This window comes from Trachurus trachurus, assembly GCF_905171665.1.
Source record: "Trachurus trachurus genome assembly, chromosome: 8".
Taxonomy (NCBI): Eukaryota; Metazoa; Chordata; class Actinopteri; order Carangiformes; family Carangidae; genus Trachurus; species Trachurus trachurus.
In genome coordinates this window covers 19,254,256-19,279,039 of record NC_139905.1, presented here as the reverse complement: position 1 = coordinate 19,279,039, position 24,784 = coordinate 19,254,256, and the positions used below count along the sequence as shown (strand labels likewise).

Sequence of the window (24,784 nt, the reverse complement as noted above, 5' to 3'; positions counted from 1 at the left end):
TGCTTAAAATAGTTACAATTCCGACAGTCAGATTATGATTGATTGAATGAATAAATAAATGAGTATGAATATAAGAAAGAGTGGTGCAGATAAATGTACAAAGCTTTTGAAGGTTTTGTTTTCATTTCAGTCCCATCAGAGGGATCTAATAATATCTGAAAGAAAACCATGCAGGTCAACGAGTCGTGAATGTGTGATATCAGTTAAGCTCTGAGACTTTTTCAGTTCCCTGATGTTTCTGAAGATATCATTTTTAGAGAGGCACTTCCCTGTCCGTCTGCACCTCTGGGACCACAGCTGCAGACATGAAACTTTGTAGAAACTGTCAAAACTAAAAATAAATTTCCTCGAAACAACAGGCTTGTCTCTTTGTGTATAGATTTGCATATCAGCATCCAGGTGTGATGTTCACATGCACACATCAGATACAGTATTAAAAAGTAGCAACATAGTAGTAAATAACACTGAAATCACAGAATCTTATCACATCTTTGCAAAATGTGGTTTTTGCAAAGTGTGATTATACTACTTTACATTTTTCACCACACAAACATTCCAATAAGACTCAAGAAGTTTACTGTCACATACGGTTAAAAACCACACAAAGAAATTCTTACTTGCATTGCCTCCCTTCAGCTTACAAAGAGATAAGTAAAAAAGGATACGTAATGAATAGAAGAGAAAGACAAAGAACACACAGAAAATCACACACCTGAATTGAGCGTAAAGTGCATAATGCAGAAATGCATGGGTGTCTAAGTGCATGGAAGTCAGTGAATGTCGGTGAATGTGTGAGGCTGCATGGATGCTGTGGTCGGAGTTGACCAGTTCATGAGTCTCATGGCTTGTGGGAAAAAACTGTCAGTCAGTCTTGTGGTCCTTGATTTCAAACTCCTGAAGCGCCTCCCTGAGAAAAGCATAGTGAACAGGGTGTGCTGAGGGTGTATTGTCCTTGATTATGTTGCGGGCCCTTCTGAAGACCCTGCTGGTGTAAACATCCTGTAGAGAGGGAGAGGGCTGCTGGGGAGATGTACTGAGTGTTTTTTATGACACACCCGAGAGCGTATCTTTCCTCTCCAGTGCACTTTCCGTCTAATTGTTTTAACGCAGAATGAACTCAATTTTTAGCTTAAATTAGACATAATGCGTTTAAAAATGTTCACAATATATTAATATATTAATATTTTTTGTACTGTGTCACATCCTGGTCTCAGGCATGTAAAACAGTTACAAAACCACTAGAGTAATTGTACAAAAGTAGTCTTAAGATCCATGCCAAAAAACCACGGCATTACCATCATTGCCATGTACTTGCCAAATACATAGAGGCCAAATATGATATTTTGAGCTTTGAAAACTTGATTATACACTCAAATGTTTGTCTACTTCACAAAATTATTCATAATGCTTATGCCCCCCCTCTGAAAAAGTTTCTGACACTCTGCTCTGAAAACACAGTGGGTCTCATTCATGAAACGTGAGTAAATCTGTGTGTAGATTTGCACATAAAAGCTCACTCTACTAAAACTCTACTCCGGATTCATGAACGTTGCGGGAAACTCAGATTTGATCGTAAACACGTGTGTAACTTCATGAATGCCAACCCATCGTAAACTAACAACACGCCCCCGGTGATCAGCAATTAGCATAGATCTCCATACATGAATAGCCATATAAGGAGATCCTGACTACCATATTAGGAGTTAGGTACAACCTGCTCACCTGCAGCCATGACGCAAACAAGGAAAGAGGGAGAGAGAAAAAAAAAGAGAGATCGGGGATCAAAGTCATTTTGGGTGAAGTGGAGTCCAGAAAAAATATTTAATTCTCTTCTGTTAGTAGTGGTGTGACTTGGACAGGTCAAAGGCGTGGAGGGAAGAAACAGATTTAGTGAATTAAGTAGGCCTATCCTTGGTTGATTAAAGAACCGTTTAAGAAGTAAAACCAGAATAGTTCGATATGAAACTTGGAAAAAAAAAAAAAAAAATACACACAACTACAGAGCTACAGCAGCGACGAGGAGGCTCTTCACAGCCTCAGCTGTAGAGGAGCATGGTTGGATCAACACATGAAGTTATATAGGCAGGTTATATTGTTACAGAAGCACCAGCCGTCTGTCACAGCTCCATCCAAACCGGTGCCGACTGCGCTGCTGCGCAGGGTGAAGTGTGCGCCCACCGAGCGTATACTGTAGCAACACAAAAAGTTTTTTCCGGTTTTATATCAGATTATTATCATCATTAGATGGAGCCTTGACGTGTTTGTGCGTGTCCGATCCCTAAAACGTCTCTCTCTCCAAATATGTCTAATTGTTTGTCATGTTTAAATTACGTGTTTCAAAGGCGTCAGCGTATTTTGAAAATGAGAGAGAGTAATACGGATTAAAATTGTAATTTTCAACAGTGACAAGCAGTATTTATGTGCATTCCTAGATTTACACAAGCGCTACACACAGTCCGGAGCAGGTGTAGATTTTGTGAGTAGCTACGAAAAAATCAGCACTAAAAGATTGATGAATGCGGAAATCCACATAAATTTGCGCTGCTCAGGGTTTACACACAAATCCGTGCTGCTCACGTTTCATGAATGAGACCCAGTACGTCTAACTAGATCTGTTACGAGGGATGAGTATTCCTCAACATAGAACTCAGTTTGGCAGAGCTTTCTTTTTCATGTGTGGCCATGAGTCAGTGGAATGTCCTTCCCACAGAACTTATTCTATGTACAAATCCTCACACATTTTCATGCTTGTCAAAGCGCTGGTTACTAAGTAAGCAAGTTTGCACACATTGTTGAGTATTATGTGAGTGTGTGTATGTGTCTGGCTATGAGTGTGGTTATTAGAGGAGGATGATTGTTATCTGTGTATTGTATGTGTATGTGTTTGAATGTGTGATGAGAGTGAGAGAGAGTGTAGGCTATGTGCTGTTGGTCTCTATTGTGCACTTTATGATTTGGCGCTCTTGTTTCCCTGCTTTTATTAGTGCATTCTGTCAATTTTTTAAATATTATGGTTATTATGTCTTATTTCAATTAATCTTAATATTGTAGCCTATCTGTTTAGCACTTTACCTGCCCAGGGACTACAGGCGGAAATTAGCAATTGTTGCTATAACCTGGCTCAAAGCATCTATTCTTGTTTTACAAGATTAATGTTTTTTTGTGCATTGTCCCTGTTTTAAATAAATAAATTCAATCAATCAAAAATAAGACAAAACAAGAACTTTCTAACCTTCATATGTCCATTATTTACATGCCCAAACTTTCATTAAGAAAATTAAAAAAAAAAAAAGGTGAGACTTTTCATGATTATTATGGTACTGTGACAAATGACAATGACAACAGTGGTGGTACAGTGGTGGCAGTGAAGCACATGGCTTATACTCTGGACCGATTAATATTGTAGCATAATAAGCAGTTAAAAGCTTGAACCTTGTGTCCTTGACTGTAACTCATGTAAGGTTTTACATCTTGAATCAGTGAACACATGATGTAAAAACCAAAGCTCAGTCATAGCACTGGTGAAATACATACCCTTCCATCTGTGTCTATTGTGTTGCACATGTATGCAGCTGGTTAATGTAGGTGAGAAAAGTGACTGAAGACTGCCATCTGGTGGGGAAGCTTTTAAGGAGATTAAATAATAGTTGATTGGTCTTGATGCAGTGAATGAAAAGGAACTGTAAACGGGAACACTGAACACTGATTTTAGATGAAATAATACAATACTGTTGAAATTAACTACAAAATAAATTGCATCATGTAATCAAGTAACTGAATGGAAATGATTATGAACGTATCCTTAGTGGCAATTTTTGCCAAAGTACATTAAAATTAGTTCATCGGATTAATACAGGCCATACATTAAAACTTTAAAGACCAAATTCAGTATTTTTCTTCTTATCATATTAATTAGGCCTTAAATGTGTCCCTCAAAACATGTAAAAAATATTTTTCCCATTCATCATTTCCTTGAGGAGCTAGGCCTCAGAGACTGTTCTGTGTGCAGGTTTAGAATGGCCGGGCCTAAAGCCGCTTTACGTAAAGCGGTCATACTTACATAAACCCGCCCCCTGCTCTGCTCTACATATAAATACATTCAGCCAACTGACTTCAGAGGTTTTCTGTCCCACTTGCTCTTCAGTCTAGCTGAAACACGTGCAACAGCCAGCTAACTAAACGTAGCTCATGTTCACACACAAGGGAGACCACTACTGTCCTGTTCCTTCATATAACGAGTTTACAGCGCTAATGTTAACGTATTCACACCGTGATAAACAGCCGTCACCGCGGGGAGAGAGGCTGACTCCCCCGGTCACACACCCCTCACAACGTTACACAGCAGTCCCAGCAGCAGCAGCAGCAGCTACAACACCGTCTTTTGACCAGAGTCTCCCTCATTAACACACTGTCCGACCAAACAGCCTCCTCTCCCCCCAAACAACCAGACACACGGGAGACCAGAGCAGCCATACGGTACAATCACGGTCACGGACAGAAAACACCGTTAAAAATAAATAAATAACTCCGCCGTCCACCACACGTCCGAGTGGACACACAGCTGATCAAACTATTTCTTACCTTCACCCTGGTGTCTAAAACAGGCAGCAGCATCAGTAGTTATCCAGCACCAACAGTTTATTAATCCACCGATCGATATTATTCCCGTTTTGATCGTTACTAGCGGTGGGGTCATCCCTATGTTCCCTCAGCCCTATGTTCCCTCATTTCTAACTTTTGTTGTCACTGAAAATTAGGCCCTATTCCCACAGTCCTTTGGTCCCATCATTGGTTGGGTTTAGGCAATGAAGAAAGGAGTTGGTTAAGTTTAGCAAAAAGACCAGGTAGAGGCTAGACAGGCCAGATAGACAGAGTCCAGATAGGTAGAGAGAGTCCAGAGGGAACATAGGGCTGAGGGAACATAGGGCTGAGGGAACATAGGCACGCTCCCCTCGCGGTCTGTCCGTTTCCTCCGTTTGCATTGTGTGAAAGAGAAAAAAAAAGTTTTTAGCCGCGAACGGTAGCAGCCTAGCCTCCCGGCTTCACTGTGTTGTTTCCCATCCCGGCTCCACCGTGTTGTTTCCCCCGGTCTCCTCCCACCGGGACACGGCTGCTGCTCAGCTCGGACGCCGTGTGTCACGGGCGCCGGGCGGTCTGGACCGGGTCTGGACTCGGTACCAGGTCCAGAGATGATTCTGTCTCTGCTACTGTCTGCTTCTCCTGTCAGGACACTTGAAGCTAAAGCTAAGCTAAAGCTAAGCTAACGTTAGCTAAAAACTTTTTTCTTTTTTTTTCACACAATGCAAATGGATGCAACACGCTGACCGGTAACGAGAGTAAACGGGAGCAGCATGGTGGATTATAACCTGTTGCAGCTGGATGAAGCTGCTGCTGGGACTGGGACTGTTTTAGACACCAAGAGTGAAGGTAAGAAATATTTCCTGAAGGTTTATCAGCTGTGTGTCAGTGCTGAGGACTGGAGTGTGTGGTGGAGTGTGTTTGAGGTCACGTTTAGGGTGTGTATCAGAGACGGTCAGTGATGTCCAGCTCTCTTGCCATGGGGCGTCACGCCCCCCCCCCCCCCCCCCCCCCGTCCGGAACCAGAGAAAACTGCTCATTTATTGACAACTTTGATGCAGAATTTTATTATTTGCGGCCTCGTGCCTACGACCGAATCACAGCCGTGCTGATATACAGTACAACAGCACTCCCTCTCGTGTGATATTGCTTAATTAACGACTTTTTTAGTCCTCCAAATTTGACAGAGTGGTTAATAATATATTTTCCTGTGGTATTATAAACTTAAAACACATTATTCTTGGTTTACCCGGCCTTTAACTGTTTTTCCTTAATAGCTTCTCTGAGTTAGCCTGATGCATCAGCCGCTTACTTCATTACATTTCATATAGCGTCTGAACACGAGCCATAGGGATTCGTTTGCTTCCGGGAGGCGGTTGCTTACATTTGCTTCAACTAATCGCTGCTGCTTGGTGGTCACGTGTGCTATACACCGGTTAAGCTCATAGGTTAATCTTGAGCGCTTGAGTTCAACGTCATCGCCTTCACTTACCCGTCTGTTCGCTGATTGGTCCGTCCGCTCTGGCGAATGGAGCAAACCGAAACGCATTGCTAGTGTCCTGACTACATGTTTGAGGCAAATGAAATTTGCCGGAACCAGTAGGCGGCGCTAGCCTGGCTATCTCTGAGTAGGCCTATGCCGACTTTTGCAGCCAAACACCTTTGTGCTCCGGCTACTTACATTTACTAAACCATCTGTAAATAATTTGGGGTTTATATTTTAAGCTGCTTAGGGTTTGAAAAACGAATAAAAGGAGTTTTTATTTCAGCTTCATCCTAGTTAAAACTCTTCCTTAACAGATATGACCTAGAGAAGGCCATTAATTTTAATGAAATTTAAGTTTTTAAAATATAATGAAAATACATCTGATACAGGATATACATCCTGTCCACCAGACTCAAAATAATGACAACATATAGGAAATAAACACAAAGATACCATTAGAAACTTAACCCATAATAATATATCAACATAATATCACAACATATCACAACAGACTAACAACAACAGCAAAACAAACCAGAAAAACAAACAAACAAAAAACAATGCTACAATTTCATAACCGCGCTTTAAAAAAAAGTCTTTTTTTAAAAGAGTTCACTGACAGAGCCTGCACTAGGCTATATCCTCAGGAAGCTCATCCCATACTTTTACAGCCCTTAGTGCAGAAAAATGTTTTATTTTGTCACAATGACACATTTTTGGTAGGAGTTTTAAGGATTTCCCTCTTAGTTCATACCAACCTAGTATACGTTTATACACCTTAATCATGTCACCCCTATACCTCGAGTTGGCAGTCTTAAGTGCCTTAATATTTCTATGTATAACATCACATTCAGACCTGGGATTAATGTGGTTACTCTTTTCTGAACTGCTTCAATTTTTTCCAATATATTTTGCTTTATAAGGACACCAGACAGAGCTTGCAAATTCTAGATGAGATCTCAACAAAGCTTTATATGGTAAATGGTAAAACAATTTCCTTGTTTATAAAAGACTGTTTTATTATGGCCACTCTTGAATTTGCTATTTTTATTTTATCACAAATGTGTTTTTGAAATTCTAAAGAGCCATCAACCACCACACCAATATCCCTTTCCTCTTCTACATGTTGGACAATATAGCCTACCACATACAGTAGTTAACACAGTTGTTACGCCCTCATCTACGTTGCTGATATTTACATTTTTCTGGATTTAATTTCAGTAACCAGGTGATTCAAGATAATTCATGTCTTTTGAGGCCGATAACTGTAATGCACTTTATGTTGCTGTTACCCAGTCTTTCCTCACTCGCCTCCACCTTGTGAAAAATAATGCTTCTCACCTTTTAACAAACACTTCCTGATGTGAACAACCCCTATACTCTTTTCACTTATTTGGCTTCCAGATCCAGTTCATTTTCAAAGTGATTTTAATGTTTGTTTTCAATATTAACAACCTCGCCCCAATATTGTTTCTGAGATCTTAACTTTCTGTACCCACAGAACGACACTGTGCTCATCTGGCCTACATCTTCTTGAGGTCCAAAGGGCAAGGTTCAAGCTGTGGAGTGAGTGATTGACTTTTTTTGCATTTAAAATCTGCTTACATGCAGCTCAAGGCAGATCCAAGTACTACACTGCCCTCTAGGTTCATTCTGGGAGTGGTGGTGAATTTAGACAAAAATCCCACACACTAAAAATGTGCTTGCACTTCCATCTACTGGTTTCTATGTGTATTGTCCCTAGTCTATGAAGTGCAACACTACAGTGTTCTGCAGCAACCCAGCTGTGCGACCACAGGTGCAATAAACCGGTGTATTTCAGCCCACAGAGGTCAGTGCAACAAAGTTTATCTCTCATACAAGATTAATTTACATAGTAGATATATTAAGAAGCTTTGTTGCACTAGTGGCAGATTCTAGGGAGGTTCAGAGGAGGAATCAAAATTACATTTGAGCTAAAGTAAAGTGACATAGAGGCAGATCTGGCTCTCCTTTTTTAGAAGATCTGCATCATCAAGCTTAAAACATATATAAATAATTGGCAAGGCAAGTTTATTTGTACAGCCCATTTTCACAAACAGTCTCTCTCAAAGGGCTTTACAACATCCTCTGCCCTTAGACCGTCACATTGACTGAGGAAAAACTCCAAGAAAACCCTTTTAACAGGGAAAAAACAGGAGACGCCTCAGGGTGAGGAACAGAGGAGGGTTCCTTCAACCAGGACAGGCAGACGTGCAATAGATGTTGTGTACAGAAACTAAACAGTTTACATCATGGAATATGTGAAAACACTAACACTAGCACCGTTTTTAATTATGCTTTCTTAAAATGTATCAAATAGAGATCTCATTTGTTTTCCTGAACAAGTCAGAAAATAGTGTGGGGTTGGTGAAATGTGGTGAGGTTTGGGCAAGTGCTTGTGTCACTGTGGTTTATGCTTGTGGCCGGGGTTGCAACATTATGTTATATAGCATCGGAAAAACCTTACTGTAAAAACTCGTCTGTATATCTCTTGTAATCATAAAGCAAGCAAAGCTCCCTGCATGGTGAGATAAGTGTCAGAGGAAAATTTGGATCTGCCAAATTACAGTTTTTAGTTAGTGAAATAGCAGCAATGAGTGTGATAAGACAGGAAAACAGTAAGTCAGGAAATAGAAATCTTGTTTTTGACAGAACAGTGAGTTAATATATGAAACATGACATCAGCTCTGAATTGTTACTTTATGAATTTTTGTTTGACATATTTTCTGAGACCATGTTACTGGTGGTGCTGTATACACTGACACGTGTTTTCAATATTTTGAAGACCCCTGATGTAGGTATGTAATATGTATTTAAAATGTTATTTTTCTTTCTCTTTAAACTGTTCATGATTGTTTTAACAAAGACTCTGGAAACAGTTAACATTTTGTTAATCTGTGCTAAATTAAATGCACAGCAGTATTTTTTTTCAGGTAGGCTATAAAGTAATATAATATCAGTTGATGCATTAAAAATATAAAATGAATATGATGTATTTACTCAATTCATATTTTAGCTCAAGTAAAAGTAGCGACAGCTGTGGCACTGCAGTATAGCGTAAGACTAGTCTAATTGTGGCATTGGTTTTTGTATTGGGGGATATCACTGTGTCCCGGGGTGGGGCACAGTGATACACACAATTACAAAAACCTATCAAGAGACAAATGTGTTTACATAGGGAGATGTATGTAAATACTTGTTAAAAGTTATTATCCTGTTATTAGTAGACAGTTAGCCCGAAACATCTAACATGATTTGCTTTGTCATAACATACAAATACAAATTATGAATGCCTACTACTTAAAATAATTAACAGTTGTTGGTTGTTTCGTTGTTGTTTGTTTGTTTGTTTTTCCACTTATTCATAATTTAAGTGTTTAAGTAATATTACAGAAGCAATTCACATTTTTCTCCAATTTTGTCTTTGTGAATTAATATTCAAAATCCTGCAAGAAGCTCCCGTCTAAAAGCAACGTTTACAAATTCCATCCCAGACTAGTACTCCACCTCAGAGTGTTACTCAGAACATGTTGCAAATTCATTTTAGAAGGTTGCCTTTAATGTGAAATCAGTCCTTGCTCTTACTGTAAGAAAAAAAAAACTAAATTAAATTAACCCTAAAAACAGAAATATATATAGTAGCCTATGCAATTACTAAATCAATTAAATGTGTGGATTCCATTGATTTTAATTACTAAACATAACCATTACTAAAGGTGGTAACACTTTACAATAAGGGTCCCTTTAATTAAAGGGACATCGAGGAGTTTTGGAAAAGCAAAGCGTTTTCACACTACATTTATGAGCCTCCGCGCGCACCGTAAAATTCTTTGACCGGCGCAAGACAGACTCATGTTTTCATTCATCAAGAATTAAAGTCAGAAGTTGGAAGATGATCACATACCGCTGTAGTTCCGACCATAAACGGCGATTCTGCGGTGTTATTCTCATGACTCGCCACGAAACCAAAAGTAAAGAAACACTGGTCGGCTCAACCGGCATTTCCGCCACCACGAACAAAATAACGATAGAGACAAAACGATATCAAAAATGGGCCCATTAATAAGTGTGGGTAGCGTAGATTCATCCACATTAACGTGAGGCTTTTTTATAACCAAATAGAAACTCCTCGTTGTCCCTTTAACGTTAATTAGTACATTATTAAGCATTAATTAACTGTTTACAGATATATCATTATTATGCATACTTAGGATTAGGAAACACATTAATTAATGTAGCCTATTAGTAAGCAGTTAATTAATGTTTACTACTCAAAGTTAGTTAATAAATTATGAAGTAATAATAAAAGTTGAATAATGTAATTATCATTATGTACTCAGCATTAATTAACACATTAGTTTATGCTTAATAATGTACTAACTAACGTTAATTAAGGGACCCTTATTGTAAAGTGTTACCCGAAAGGTAAAATAAATTGCATATCTATGGAGACAGAGAGCAGGGTGGGAGTTTTTGTACTGGCTTATATCATAGTGCAGAATAACAACCACAGTGATACATCCTTTGACAAAAACCCCTCTTCCATTTAGAAGGAGATTCTATTTTTGGTGCTGATAAATTACAAATACTAATTTGTGATTCTTTAGCGTGTTTGTTTATTTCAGTGAGCCAAAAGACCATGAACATTCATACCCGCGGACAAATATTTTTCAGCCTGATCCATCAAATATTGCTGGAGCAAAGTGATGGACCAAAGAGGAAACCAGCTTTGCTGTGCCTCATGGTCAAAAATCCACAAAATTAAGCAAATTGGATTTTCAAAATTAAAAAATTCTTAAGAAGATGAACATACACTGCAATTTCATTACTGCATCTTCTGTTAATAGAAAAAAAACTAACCTATAGCTGGGCCTATAGCTGGGTCTATGTCAAAGGTTTTTGTATGGGTATGCACTACTGTGTATGATGGGAACCACAGTGATAGATGGTAATACAAAAACCTGCTCTGGACTTATTTGAAGCATGGAGTCACTGTGCCAAAATCACTACACTCTGATGGAATAATTCAAGATTCAAGATTCATTTTTTAGTTTTCCTCAAGTAAACAAACAAAGAAACAAAAGTGACACCTCAGAATTATTTTTGGAAATGATCCACATCAGCAATGTTTTAAATATTAATAAAATGAAAACAGATTTGTGACTACATAGAGATTTGTTCATGTCATTCAAAGCATGTTTTAATCAGCTGCTACACGTACAATAAACATTAGTTGTCAAAATAACTATCTCAGTCAATAACATTTCCAAAACATATTTTTGAAATTGTTTATACACATGACAACCCCTTTGTGTTCACCCAATAAAAATTCATAGTAAAAGAAAAGTAAAAGGAACTTCTACTATAGAGCTTTTTAAGTAATTTGGAAAAAACAAACAAAAAACCACTTGAATTTCATCAATAGCATCTGTGTGTCAGTGTCAGTGAGTAGGGCGGAGTATTTGTACAGGGATATACCATAGTGTACTATAACGGCCACAGTGAAACATCCTATGACAAAAACCTCAGGAGGAAATGCTGTGTATGGTGCCGATAGGCCTGTGTTAAACTCTTCTCACAAAAAGCAATCCGCCATGAAACACATATTATGTAGTTATACTACTCCCTTTGTTTTTTTTAAAATGACAACCCTTTTGTGATAGTTCACCCAACATTTGCATGTACCTGAAAGACTGGGTTTCAAATAAATGTCACCACTGTCATCTTTGACATAATATCATATAATACAATCTGATGAAAGTTATACTGCATATAAGCAGCAAGACCAGATAAAAAGATCATACTTTTATTTAAATAATAAAAATAAATAAATAATAATAAAAAATAATTGAAAAGAAAAACACTTAAGTCAAAGAAATCATACTTCATGATGTCAAGTGAGCAGGGCGGAGTATTTGTATTGGGTTATATCACAGTGTTATATAGCGGGGGCCACAGTGATACATCCTATGACAAAAACCTCAGTTCACTAAGAAGGAAATGTTTGTGGTGCTGACATAGGAACTGAAATTGATTAACACTAAAATGCATACTTATACAAAACAAAAAATTGTTCTCACACTTAAGGTTGTGTTAGGACACCATTGGCTTAAGTGATAATAGAGGTGAAGATAAAATGAAAAAAAAAAGTGGGTTAGCGTTTACAAAGCAAAAGAGTAATACTTTATAATAAGGTTTCAAATGGTAAAAGTTGTTTTTATTTCACAGTTTTACAGCAAAAAGGTAGTGAGATATCAACATCATGCAGAGGTTTTTGTATGAGTACATACTGCTGTGTATGGGGGTCTGGCCACAGTGATATATGGCAATACAAAAACTGGTCCTGAATTTAACTGAGGCATGAAGTCATGGAAAACACAAGACTTTCCAAATAGAAAGGTGATCAGCAGTGGGAAAAAAGGGGGGAATTGCTTTTACTTTATTTTAAAAAAGAACCCACAAAAGCTTATTTCCTTTCATATGTAGCTACTAATAGATTTCATATACATAAAAACAAATGTGCAGAAAATAGTTTTGTCCACTTATAGCTAATTTGACAGAGAGAATTAGCCTATGTTTTAGAAGTGAGTTAACTTAAAATCTGATGCATGTGAATTTGAAGTGCAAAAAGAAAAGAAATGAAAACGTATTCTGGGCTTCTGAACAACATCAACATCCTTACTGGTCACTATTTATGTAACTAGGAGGAAACAATCTTCACCACCACAGGTGCTTCCACAGCCAGTAAACAAACCCTAACTTCAGACTTTGAGACAAAGGCTTAGACACCAACATTACTGTAATACATCACACAAAGGTAGACCAGAGAATCTATGGTATGTCTTACTGTGTGTTCACACCAAACGCAATACAGGCAATGAACTTCAAAGGTTTCTATTCAAAATCACTGTAAATGACATGACAAATTAAATTTTAATTTTTTTAGTAACATCACATGACACTGTGCTGCAACATCCAATCAGCATTGATATCCAACCGCATCACTGTTGTAGTTATGCAGGACGCACATTTCAAAACATGGAGGAGAAGATTATTGTGGCTGTGTGCAGTTTCCTGAAGCTCGACGACAATATGTCGTACTTTTACCGCGATCACAATAACAATCATGAACAGGTAAAGTGTAGCTACGGCTTACTCAGCCACCTCCCTCAAATAGCGGGAGGTGAAGAAAATAGTTGGAGGTGGGTTGCGTCATCGTGCGATTGAAGCGATGAAGCAGCTTGAGGTCACTGACGTAGTTAAAATACACAATCTAACAACTCCAAAATGCTCTCATGGACAAGTTCATTGTCCAAGTTCCTTCACATTCACCATGCTATGAGATAATAACGGAATGTTAACAGACAGAGTTGTTTCTGAGGCAAATGCAGAGACTGCTTGCCGGAAAACTGCCACCGACAGGAACGTGCATCAGCAGTTTAGCCTTAATTGACCTTGAAAACAACTCCGTCTCGTAACGTTCCTATTATCTCATAGCGTGGTGAATGTGCACGTCACAACTTGTCCACAAGATCATTTTGGAGTTGTTGAATTGTGTAGCCTATTTGATGAGTTTGATACCAAGCAGTGTTGTTTTTGGCAGGCATTTTAGATTTAGTCTTAGTCTTAGTCTTTTTGACGAAAATACTTATTAGTTTTAGTCAATTTTAGTCATTCCTATATGTGATAGTTTTAGTCTAGTTTTAGTCGACGAAAACTCAACAAGGTTTTCGTCAAGTTTTAGTCAAAAAAAAAAGTCTTTCAACAAATTAATTCAATAAAGGAATGGTTTTACACATAATGTTTCCACCCAATGCCAAATACTTTATGGTCTAAGGATTATCCATTAGCCTACACACAGATAAAGTGGTAACAGTAGTGCATTCAGTTTTTTTTCTGATGGAGTGACGGCAGGTGTGTTGAGCAGAATGTGCGCTGCATGCCAGGTGGTGGGTGTGACCACACAAGGATGCAGCAGTGTTGCAGACACTTGTTGATTTTAATGGACAGATTACACGCACAATAAGCAGAAATATCATGCATTTGAACGTCTGACCACCCGTCAGCGCCGCGGAGCGGCTGCACCGCACTGACCGAGGTCACCAGAGCAGCGGATCACTGCCTGCTGCTCTCTGCCGCTCTAATCACAAGCACCGGGCGGCGGCGCACCGCGGCTCGTCTCAGCAGCGTTGTTCTGTTGTTGACGGAGCCGTTGCTAAATCGTGTGAAGCTTAAAGTAATGACAATCCACAATATCAAATTTAGAGGCGATCACAGCCCGACCACTAACATTTACGTCCGTTCTCGTCTCGTCAACGAAAACTCACACACGTCTCGTCATGTTTTCGTCATCAGAGAGCCATGTTCGTCTCGTCACCGTCTCGTTATCGTCATGAAAAAAAGGGGCGTCAACGAAAATATTTCGTCATCGTCATCGTTAACGAAAACAACACTGATACCAAGACATTCCATGAGCCTCTGTTGCGCAGCTCTGAGCAGCTCATAGCTCTGCTCCACCATTCTAAAAATAGCTTGCACCTAATTAAAGGTTATGCATCTACTCCTAAAGCTATAGAGATTATGGCAATGGGCCAATTTGCCAAAATGTTGAACTATCCCTTTAAGAAAAGCAGTCTTGTTTGTTACAACCGCGCCGTATTACGTTTCGCTTTCACCATATGCGCTGCTGCTATGCATGCGCGCTTCTGTGTGTACAGCCAAGGGATGCGCGTGAATGTGGTGCAGTGTTGCCAACTTGGCATTCAGAGACGCACTGCTCCGCGCCACAGACATAAAGAGCGCCGCTACCGCTGGCCGCTTCCCCCCCCGCTGAGGTAATGACGTCATTTAGCGACTTCTAGCAACTTTTACGACAGCCAATAGCGACTTTGCTTGAGGAGTTGGCAACACTGATGTGGTGACGTAGGGACGAGGAATAGATCCATGACGAGGGTGGGGGCTGCTAACTCCATCGGCTGATAAGAAGTTAGCCAAAATGACCGCTTACTTCTGAATTATAAAGGTTAAGTTTTTCTGTTCAATAAAAAAAAAAAAGACTAGCCTACAACTTTCCCCGGGAAGAAGTATCCCAGAGTTCACCGGGACAGTGAAGAGCTGGCTGCGTTTTCCTCGGCAGAGAGAAAGAAGTTGTTTGGAAACTCAAACTAAAAGTTGGCAGAGATATTGCACTGCCCAGAGAGACTTTAAAGGTGTACAGAAATGGCCGTTTGTCCTGTTTGTCGCGCCGAGTTGTCACGAGCTGCAACACGAGTTTACCCGAGTAAGGAAAACAAATTTGATTGGTCGTTATCGAGCGGGCGGGATATTCAAAGCTTGAGGCGAGACCGAGCTCCGTGTGTGTGTGCGTGTCTCAGACGTTTGAATGACGGATGACGGATCCAATATCAGTGGCTGGTGAATCGTGTACAGGCTGACGTATAATCTGTGCGCCTGCATTATCCAATGCGAAAAAAAAAATACACACTTTCATCCCGGATTTACTCAAAAATAGAATTTTGCACAAAGTTTGGCCTACATCGTCTGAAAGATGAGTTATCACATTAATTTTATGATCCAGAGTGGGCTTAAATTCAGTTTTCTTTTCTGTACACCTTTAACCAGTCGGAGTACTCTTTTCACGTATCTCAGTTGACTGTGTTTATTTTACATGACGGTGAAGTTTTACCAGCCGCGACAGCGTGGTCTCCGTCACTAGCTACGACATTAGCTGTGTCGTGAGTTAGCTCGGTGGCAGAGAACTGCGGGCGTGAGGACGGACCGGGCGGACCAGACGAGGTGACAGCAGAGAAGGAGGACGTGTTGCAGGTAGCCGGAGCTACGGGAGTTGGTGCGGAGTTGTCTGGACATTGCTCTATGGCCTGGCTGGACGTTGCTTCTACACTGAGAGGTTGCGTGAGTACTTGACATTGGAACGAAACGAGTGCAGGTGATTAATCCAGGTGTGTCTGACCTCACAACAATGGTGAGGCACACCTGGATTAATCAGTTGGTCCAATCATGTAAAACAGGAAATTAAGGAGCTGGCTTATTTCAGGAAGTAGTGGAACTGTGCATAAAGCCCATTGTTACATTGAAATGATTAGGCGACTTGGCATCCTGGAAACCTGCCTGATTTTAGAGACATGCAGTGTTTGTTTGCCTCCCCCCCCCCCTCTGATTAGGCGACTTGGCATCCTGGAAACCTGCCTGATTTTAGAGACATGCAGTGTTTGTTTGCCAGCGAACTGTAGCAGTTTTTCATGTGTGTTAATTTCCATTATGCACGACGCACTTCTCTCCTCCGGTGCGCTCCTCTCCTCCCTCTCCAGTACCTGGCTGCTCAGCTCTGGGACCAGGACCGGGACTGAGACGTCACCGCTGCCTTCACTCCGTCTGTGATCCGTCTGGTCTGGGCATTTAGACACCTGGGCATTTAGACACCTGTTGCCCAACAATGAGCACCAGCACCAGCACTTGTTTGCCGAGGTTTTTCTTGTTTTACCAACCACATAGATAATCTCCCTTGTTTCTTCTACGGCAGCTCGACTATATGTTTATTTGCCGCTCTATATTACGTAATCCATCTGATCAAATTTTCATTCTGCGTTTGTGGCCATGCAGCTCTCTGTCCACATTCTCCATGGCGGAAACAATTACCACACGCAAAACCCTCATTGAAATACTGCGGTTTGCGCGTGTTGTCATTTAGCGGGTTACTCTTATATCATTTTGCGTGCACTAACCAAACATGCAAAATTTTACTAGGAGCACGCAATTAGTGCCCCTTATCTTACGTAGTAGATCCGGTTGGGTGAAAAAAGGATGAAAAGGGTAAAAAGGAAAAGCACTGAGCTCTGAGAAAGTAGAGGGAGTGAGAAGGGAGGGGTGTGTGTGTGTGGTAGCGTGGGAAAACGCAGTGAATTTAGGATGGGTAACGTAGATAATGGCCACCTGCACGATAGACTGGTACAAAAACTACTGAATGTGGTGAACTCTGCACTTGGAAAAATGTGATAACAATCCCTGATTAGGATGGAGATTGATGGGGGTGGGACTAGATAAGCTTTTGCTACTCCCGCTTTCCCTTTCGGCCATGTGTATTGTATTATTTGAACTAAGATGAAGTGTGATGATGATGATTTAAATTGACATGCCCGAAATAAACAAATTGATTGATTGATTGATTATGCACCATGATATCTGGACAAAACAGTTCTCGCTGGCCTGAGTGTGGTCACTGCGATGTTCTCCGGGAATTTCAGCTGTTTCCCTAGGTCGACTTCCAGCTGCCAGTCCCTGTTTGACTCCGGCACTGTTGTGGCTTCTCCCCAGCCCTAACAAAGGTGATGGACTGGACTTTTTTTTTTTATTCTATCAACTACCGACAACATTTCTCCCAAAATTGAAAAAAAAAAATATTGTCATTTAGAGCTTTTATTGACTAATGACTAAACTAGTCTAAATAACAAAAATATCAAGTCTTTTCAGACCTTGAATAATAATAATAATAATGCAAAGAAAACATGTTCATATTTATTCCCAAAGAACACAGCAATAATATTTTTACTCAGGTAGAGTTTATAAATCAGTTTTTGTGGGATAATGTCAATGTTTAATCCCAGCTGTGGTTTTTATAATCTTCCTATAAAATCAGATGTGGTTCAGGTGATGACCTCATCAGTGTCTCATTAAGTAGAATGAGTTTGTGTTTGTGTTGGTATTTAAAAAAGAAAAGAATGACTGTCATACATGTAGAGATGCTTTTAAGAAACATTTGTGAAAGTGGTCTCTTATTTTTTTCCGAAAAAAATAAGAGACCACTTTCACAAAATGTTTCTTAAACAGTATGTGTTTTTGTGAATTTTATCAGTCAACAGTAGTGGTTTCTTCCCAGGAGCTGATGGTAGTGGCATTAATAGTGATTGAGTGAGGTCTCTGCTGCAGGATCTGGAATTGACAGGAGGGTCTGACAAAGATTTTTTGATTTTTACAACCACACTTTATTTACCAATCACAGGACAATTATCAGCTGTTCCTTCTACCCAACTACAGACTCATCTATTTATTTACAACCCACACCAATAAACACACATACATACATCAACACAAACAACCCCACATCAATCAATCAACCCATAAATAAATAAATAGATACTCTGTCAGTTTTTCAGCACACTCAATCTACTTAATCTGGTTGTGTGAGGTCTCTGCTGCAGGATCTGGAATTGACAGGAGGGTCTGACAAAGAGGAAGTTCACTAACCGTTGGCAAACACAAAATTTTATATAAGCCAGACCACAGGAACTGAATATCTCAAGGGAAATGGTTTATAAATACCACAGTGGAAACTGCTATGTCAGTGAAACATGTTTATGTTTCTACATTAAGGGGAAAAACATATTATGTATTTGTATTAGGATCAGATTGTAATGTATGACCGTGATGGCTACTTTGACTACTGGGGGAAAGGGACACAAGTCACTGTGACTTCTGGTGAGTAACAATCAATCTACTTATAATTGAATTATTTACAGGTTTACTGTCACATTTGATTTTGTTTAAATTGTAGTTAAACTAGGATGCAGTCTGCAGAAAAGAGTAGATCAGGTCAAACCTGAGGAATACACAACAATTACTGATTAACTACTGTAGTTTATTAGTTAATTAGATAATACAAACTGTAAAATATTTTTTGCACTGATGCACTATTGAAATCTATCACTGTGACTACTACTTTGACTACTGGGGAAAAGGAACAATGGTGACTGTCACATCAGGTAAAATAATCTTTACTTTATCTTCATATGAAAAATGTAATATTTCCATTGTTTAATGCGGCATATTGGCATCAAAGTGGCATCAAAAGCCCTTTACGGCTAGTTTTTGCATGTTGAATGTGTTAACATACTACACTGTGACGATGCTTTTGACTACTGGGGAAAAGGCACATTGGTCACAGTAACATCAGGTAAGCAAAGTTTTCCTTTCTCTATTAATTTGATTTTTTTTATTATTCTGTATTTTTTAAAGAAATGCAGCCGTGATACCTTGCAAGTAATTGATTTATTGAATAATGTATTCTAAATGTGTTCAACGCATTCAATTTTAACTGGAACTTCTTTGCAAAGGCCAAAGAAAATATGACAAAATGGTAGGTTGTCGCAAAATAAACTATCACGGTAAGGGCAGATATTTGGGAACAGGTTTTTGTATGTAGTGGGTAATGATTTGCTGGACTGTGACTACGCCTTTGACTACTGGGGAAAAGGAACTATGGTCACAGTCACTTCAGGTATGTCAATTTGTTCTTTCTGATGTGAACATCAAATTAGTAATTATTTCAGAAAAATTTATATTACCACTTTTATATAGTCAGATTGACCAATAATCAGACAGCCAACAGCTGACAAAGAATTTGACAAAAGTCTAAAACGAAATTGGTTGTTAGTTAAGATATTTATTTCTCTTTGGTTTTAACAATTGTTCAAACCAAACTCTGGCATGAAGGAATGGGTTACTAGAGGAATGAGTTTTTGTGACAAGTGTGAATTGACTCTCTTAACTGTGACAACTGGGCTTTCGACTACTGGGGGAAAGGCACAATGGTAACTGTGTCATCAGGTAAGATTTATACCATTTAAAATGCACAGTTTCAGAATGTGAAGTGTCTTGTTTAAGTTATATTGAAACTTCTCGTTATCTTAAGTCTCAGTTCAAGAGGCAATAGGTTTTACACAATATATATGGTAAAAAGTCAAACAGTGATAATCTCAGTAGAACACAATGATTTATGACATTCATGGCTGATGCGTTTGAGGTCATTTCAATGGATTTTATAAGATTTGTATTAAATACATTTCTGGTAGACTTTTTGCACTCGGCAGTAGCAGCTGTAGCCTTTTTATACTAAGAGCTAAGTAGATTCAGCACTGTGCTACTACGGTGCTTTTGACTACTGGGGAAAGGGTACAATGGTAACCGTTTCATCAGGTAAGAACACTTTTTATCTCATACAAAATTGCTGAATTTGAACAAAAATTATACATTTTTGCCAGAAAATGCCATCAACTCACTTGATGAATCTTCACTGACTTTACACTTTCCTTCCTTCAAATTCAAAAACTTATTAATGAATATTGTCAAAGTTATGCATTGAAAGTATTTCACCAATTTGTATCTAGAATAACACAATATTGCCACAATTTATATTATTGAGGGAGGTTAATCTTGGCACAACAAAAAACTTCTAAATAAATGGGATAGAGAAACATAAAGCTCTTTGTATGGAGGTTACTTGAAATTTCATCATTCAACATTTTAAAGGTAATGTCTTACATGCTGAGCGTTGTTCCAAGAATCATGGCTCAGTTCACGTCTGTCTGTTTTAACCGATGAAAAATTCCCCATGTATGTCACATTCATGTTTTTGGTTCTTTAATCCCATCTTTCTTGTTTCTTTCTTAGCCACGGCAACTGCACCAACTGTGTATCCCGTGATGACATGTGGTTCAGGGACTGGAGACATGATCAGTCTTGGCTGCCTTGCCACCGGCTTCACACCGTCATCACTGACTTTCTCATGGAAAAAAAATGATGCTGCCTTGACGGACTTCATTCAGTACCCTGCAGTACAGAAAAACGACGTCTACACAGGAGTCAGTCAAATCCGAGTAAGGAGAGAGGACTGGAATGATATCGATACTTTCAAGTGTGTTGCAACTCATCCAGCAGGATCGACAGAAAAAGCCATCCCGCACCCACCAAGTAAGACCTTTGCTAAGGCTTCTATGATTCCCTTTTTAATTGTTGGTTTCAGTTGTTTTACATTGTAGAGCTGTTGGCATTTTTTAAATTTTGGCAACATTTTTTAAATCTCAAGATGAAATGTATTAAATAGAAAATGTGACAATGTAATGGTAGGACTGTAATAGTAATTGATAATTGATAACTGTAATACTGATACACTGATACACACAGAAAAAGTGGTACAATGCAGTTGGAGACAGTAAATTAATAAATAAATTACTCTAATTGAGCATTAATACGATACTTATGACAATGATGATACGTGCATACTTTACTTAGAATTATGCTTTGTAGAAGAACTAATTCAAGTTGTTAATCATCACATTTATTATATTTCTACAAACCAAATTGATTAATACATGTCAAGGGATCATTCAATAAACACAGAATGTAAGTGTTTCAGAAAAAACTATGCCGCTACTCCTGATACTGTCAGGAAAAGGAATGACAAGTATTTCTAGCAGGCAAACCAAACAGTGAGGTGGAATTAGAAGGCTGAGTCTTGCTGGTGTATATTCTTCCTGCTTCTGAATGTTTTTTACTAATACTCTATGTTGTCTGTAAGAACAGTTACAGTGCACTCCGCTTCTTTCCATCTGTCTGCGTAATACCTTCTTCCTAATCTGTCTGCTACCTTTTTCAATGTGTGTTGACATTCCACTTAATTGTAACAATCATTCATTAACATGAAATCTGTGTTAGCCCGCCTGAAAAGTCAATATAGATGCAGAGGCAAGCATTGAAGAACTGGTATTCAATTATGTAAATTTTTTATTTGTAGGTCTTGTTTTCCTTTGGCTAGTTCTGACCAAGTTGTATATCATACAGAAGGGAAACTCATGAAATTGGCTATATTCCAAATCTACTGTAAATTTAAACTACATTAACTTTGTTCATCTCTGCTTACGTAGAAAGATGCGCCCTGTGCTCCAGCTTCTGCACATATACATGTATCTATATATTTGGTATGTGTTTGTTTTTCAGAGGAATTTTGTCATCTGCCAACTCTTAAAGTGTTGGCCTCCTCTGACGACACAAACGAGGCTTCCTTCTCCTGCTTTGCTTATGATTTTGCACCAAAAGATTATGAGATCAAATGGCTGAAAAATGAAGAGGAAATTACCGGCACAGTAAACAAGATCACAACACCCCTTGGGGAAAGACAGTTGGAGAATGGAACTAAGTTGTACCAGGTAGCAAGTTTTCTCACACTCCAAGATGTGCCTGCTCAGACCCAGTTCACATGTGAGTTCAAGGGGAAATGTAAGGCAGAAGGAGATGTATTCACTAATTCATCTGTAATGTACAGTCCAACTACCGGTCCTGTAGGTGAGTAAATTTCTGCCTCTCCCATTTTTTTTTAGATATGATTTCAGTTTCTGTTGTTCTCAGTCATTTCATTGGTATGGTTTATAACTATGTCTTTCAGACTGTCCTGGATCCGTGGAAGACATTGTTATCGAAGGGCCCACATGGGATGATATGTTCATGCGTGAAAAAGGAACTCTAAATTGTTTGGTTAAGGGAAACAGGATATCTGTTGCTAACATTTATTGGCAGGATGAAAGTGGAAACGACCTCACTGACAACCAAGTAACCCCCTCTAAAGGAAAACCATTAAGCAAATCACTTGACATCACGTATGATGAATGGAGCAAGGGAATAAAAGTCTTCTGTGTTGTTGAAGATAACAATACACCAGAGCCATTGAAGAAACCCTATGAGAGGAAAATTGGTAAGACTATTCATCAGTTATCATATTTATTATATACTTATTAGTTATGAGTGTTATTTGTGGCTGTTTGTCAGCACACAGATTACTTCTTGTACACACTTTTATAAGCAGCAGAATGGCTAATTGTTCTCTGATGCTTTCAGGAGGAGAGATTCAGCGCCCTTCTGTGTATATGCTCCCACCAGTAGAACATAGAACAAACACAGTGACCCTGACTTGCTATGTGAAAGACTTCTTTCCTCAGGAGGTTTTGGTGTCTTGGCTTGTCAATGATGAGGCAGCAGGCACACCATACTCGTTCAGTACCACAAACCCTGTCAAAAGCAGTGGCTCCTCATCCTACTACGCTTATGGCCAGTTATCACTCGACCTCGATGAGTGGAAAAACAATGACAACGTGTATAGTTGTGTTGTTTACCACCAATCTGTGGTCAACAATACTAAAGCCATTGTCAGATCCATTGGGCACAGAACATTTGAAAAAACCAACCTGGTCAACCTCAACATGAACATCCCTGAGACGTGCAAGGCCCACTAGATGTTATGTTCTGTTGGTGTGTCCTCTGCTGTTTGTTGTTAAATGTCGTCTTTTTAATGCAGATTCAAAATCAAAATAAAAAAAAGCACTTTGTAACTCTGTTGTTGTTTTGTCGCTTGCAGTTCATGTCTTTATTCAACCATTGTTTTGAGCTACATGTTGATTATATGTGTGTAGCCACTAAAATTGCAATGCAAAAAAAGAATTGGTGGACTTGGAGGATGTTTGACTTCTCAAGCAGTAACAGTAATAATATACCAAAATATCAACATCATAATGTAGGATCACTAGAAAAATGCACCTCACTAACCTCTAGAGCAAAGTCTATTGAGCAAATCATATTTGTTCATTTCTGTTTGTAGATGTTGCATGAACGGTGTGTAACCTGTCCTTGTGTATGTGTGTTTCTTCTACTGGGTCTTGCATCCCAAACACAAGTTAGATGACTTACTCTGTGGTTTCTCAGTCAAATGATGAATATACTCATTCACAAGCCAAGTCATGCATGTCACACTAATAATGTAGTCTTTCAAAAGCAAATCAGTATCACTGAAGGTCATTTAAATCAACAGTATTCGATCAATATTTTAGAGGATCATTGACTTTACAATGCACTCATATCAATGCAGTTATAAATATATTGATTTACTGTGGGTAACTAATTTACCTCACTGATCATTGTCTCACAAGTCTTTATTCAAAGTTTAGTGTGTGCATTAACTGAGTAATTACTTTATATCCGATCCAGTGATAGAATTTGATCCAGACAGTACCATAGAGGCCGAGGAAGATAACATGGGAGGCACAGCCATCACCTTCATCCTTCTTTTCCTCATCACTCTGCTCTTCACCATTGGAACCACTGCCTTCAAGGTAACAGTCAATTTATATGAGTGAGATGTGCAAAGATTTGCAGATAATACTTTAGAATTGTTGCAATAAATCTGTGCTAACATGTTGCATATCTGATCAAAGTTTGATCATTTCTATCACGTTATAGGGTTATGTTCATTCATTGTTTGATGTGCATTGCTTATTTTTGCATATTCAACATCCATTAATATTATTTTTATTCAATTCAAGCTTAATTAATTTATAAAATATGTCCAGCAACCGAACAAAATAGGCCAGTTGAAGCATATAGTATATTTAATTTGCAATTTAAGTAGTTTAGTGCAGCACTTCCAAGTTGAGACCTCTATTTATCATTTCCAGTCAGTGAATGTTTTATTTGAATAATGTAGGACACTCTTTAGACCAGCATTCAGCATAGGGTTGTATTGTAATATTTTATCATGCTGCAAAGTTGCAACTGTTATGCATTAGTTGTTTGTATAGTACATTTTCTGGATAATCGCATCTTTGGGTGGTGGCAAATAAGAATTTAAGGATTTGAGTGCATATTACTAATCCATGCTTTTTTTTTTTTTTTTCATATCATTTCAGGTCAAATGAAACAAAACAAACTTAATAAGAAAAAAATGTATATATTTCTCTCGATTGTTTTTCTGATATAGGCCTACTCATAACATCATGTAAATAATCACTATATTCCTTGTCTCACAAGTCTTTTCATTTTCAAAAATTACAGAATTTTAAAAAAATGTGTTAAACCACTGTT

The 24,784-nt window shown here is 38.7% G+C and overlaps 1 gene segment (V, D, J or C); it reads left to right on the top strand.

Moving 5' to 3' along the window:
- LOC310990210 (immunoglobulin mu heavy chain-like) overlaps nucleotides 1-23,259 on the top strand; it is a 107,394-nt gene extending 84,135 nt beyond the window's left edge. The window contains exons 3-7 of the C gene segment in view: nucleotides 20,006-20,074; nucleotides 20,549-20,848; nucleotides 21,875-22,219; nucleotides 22,320-22,625; nucleotides 22,769-23,259.
- Nucleotides 23,260-24,784: the final 1,525 nt, after the last annotated feature.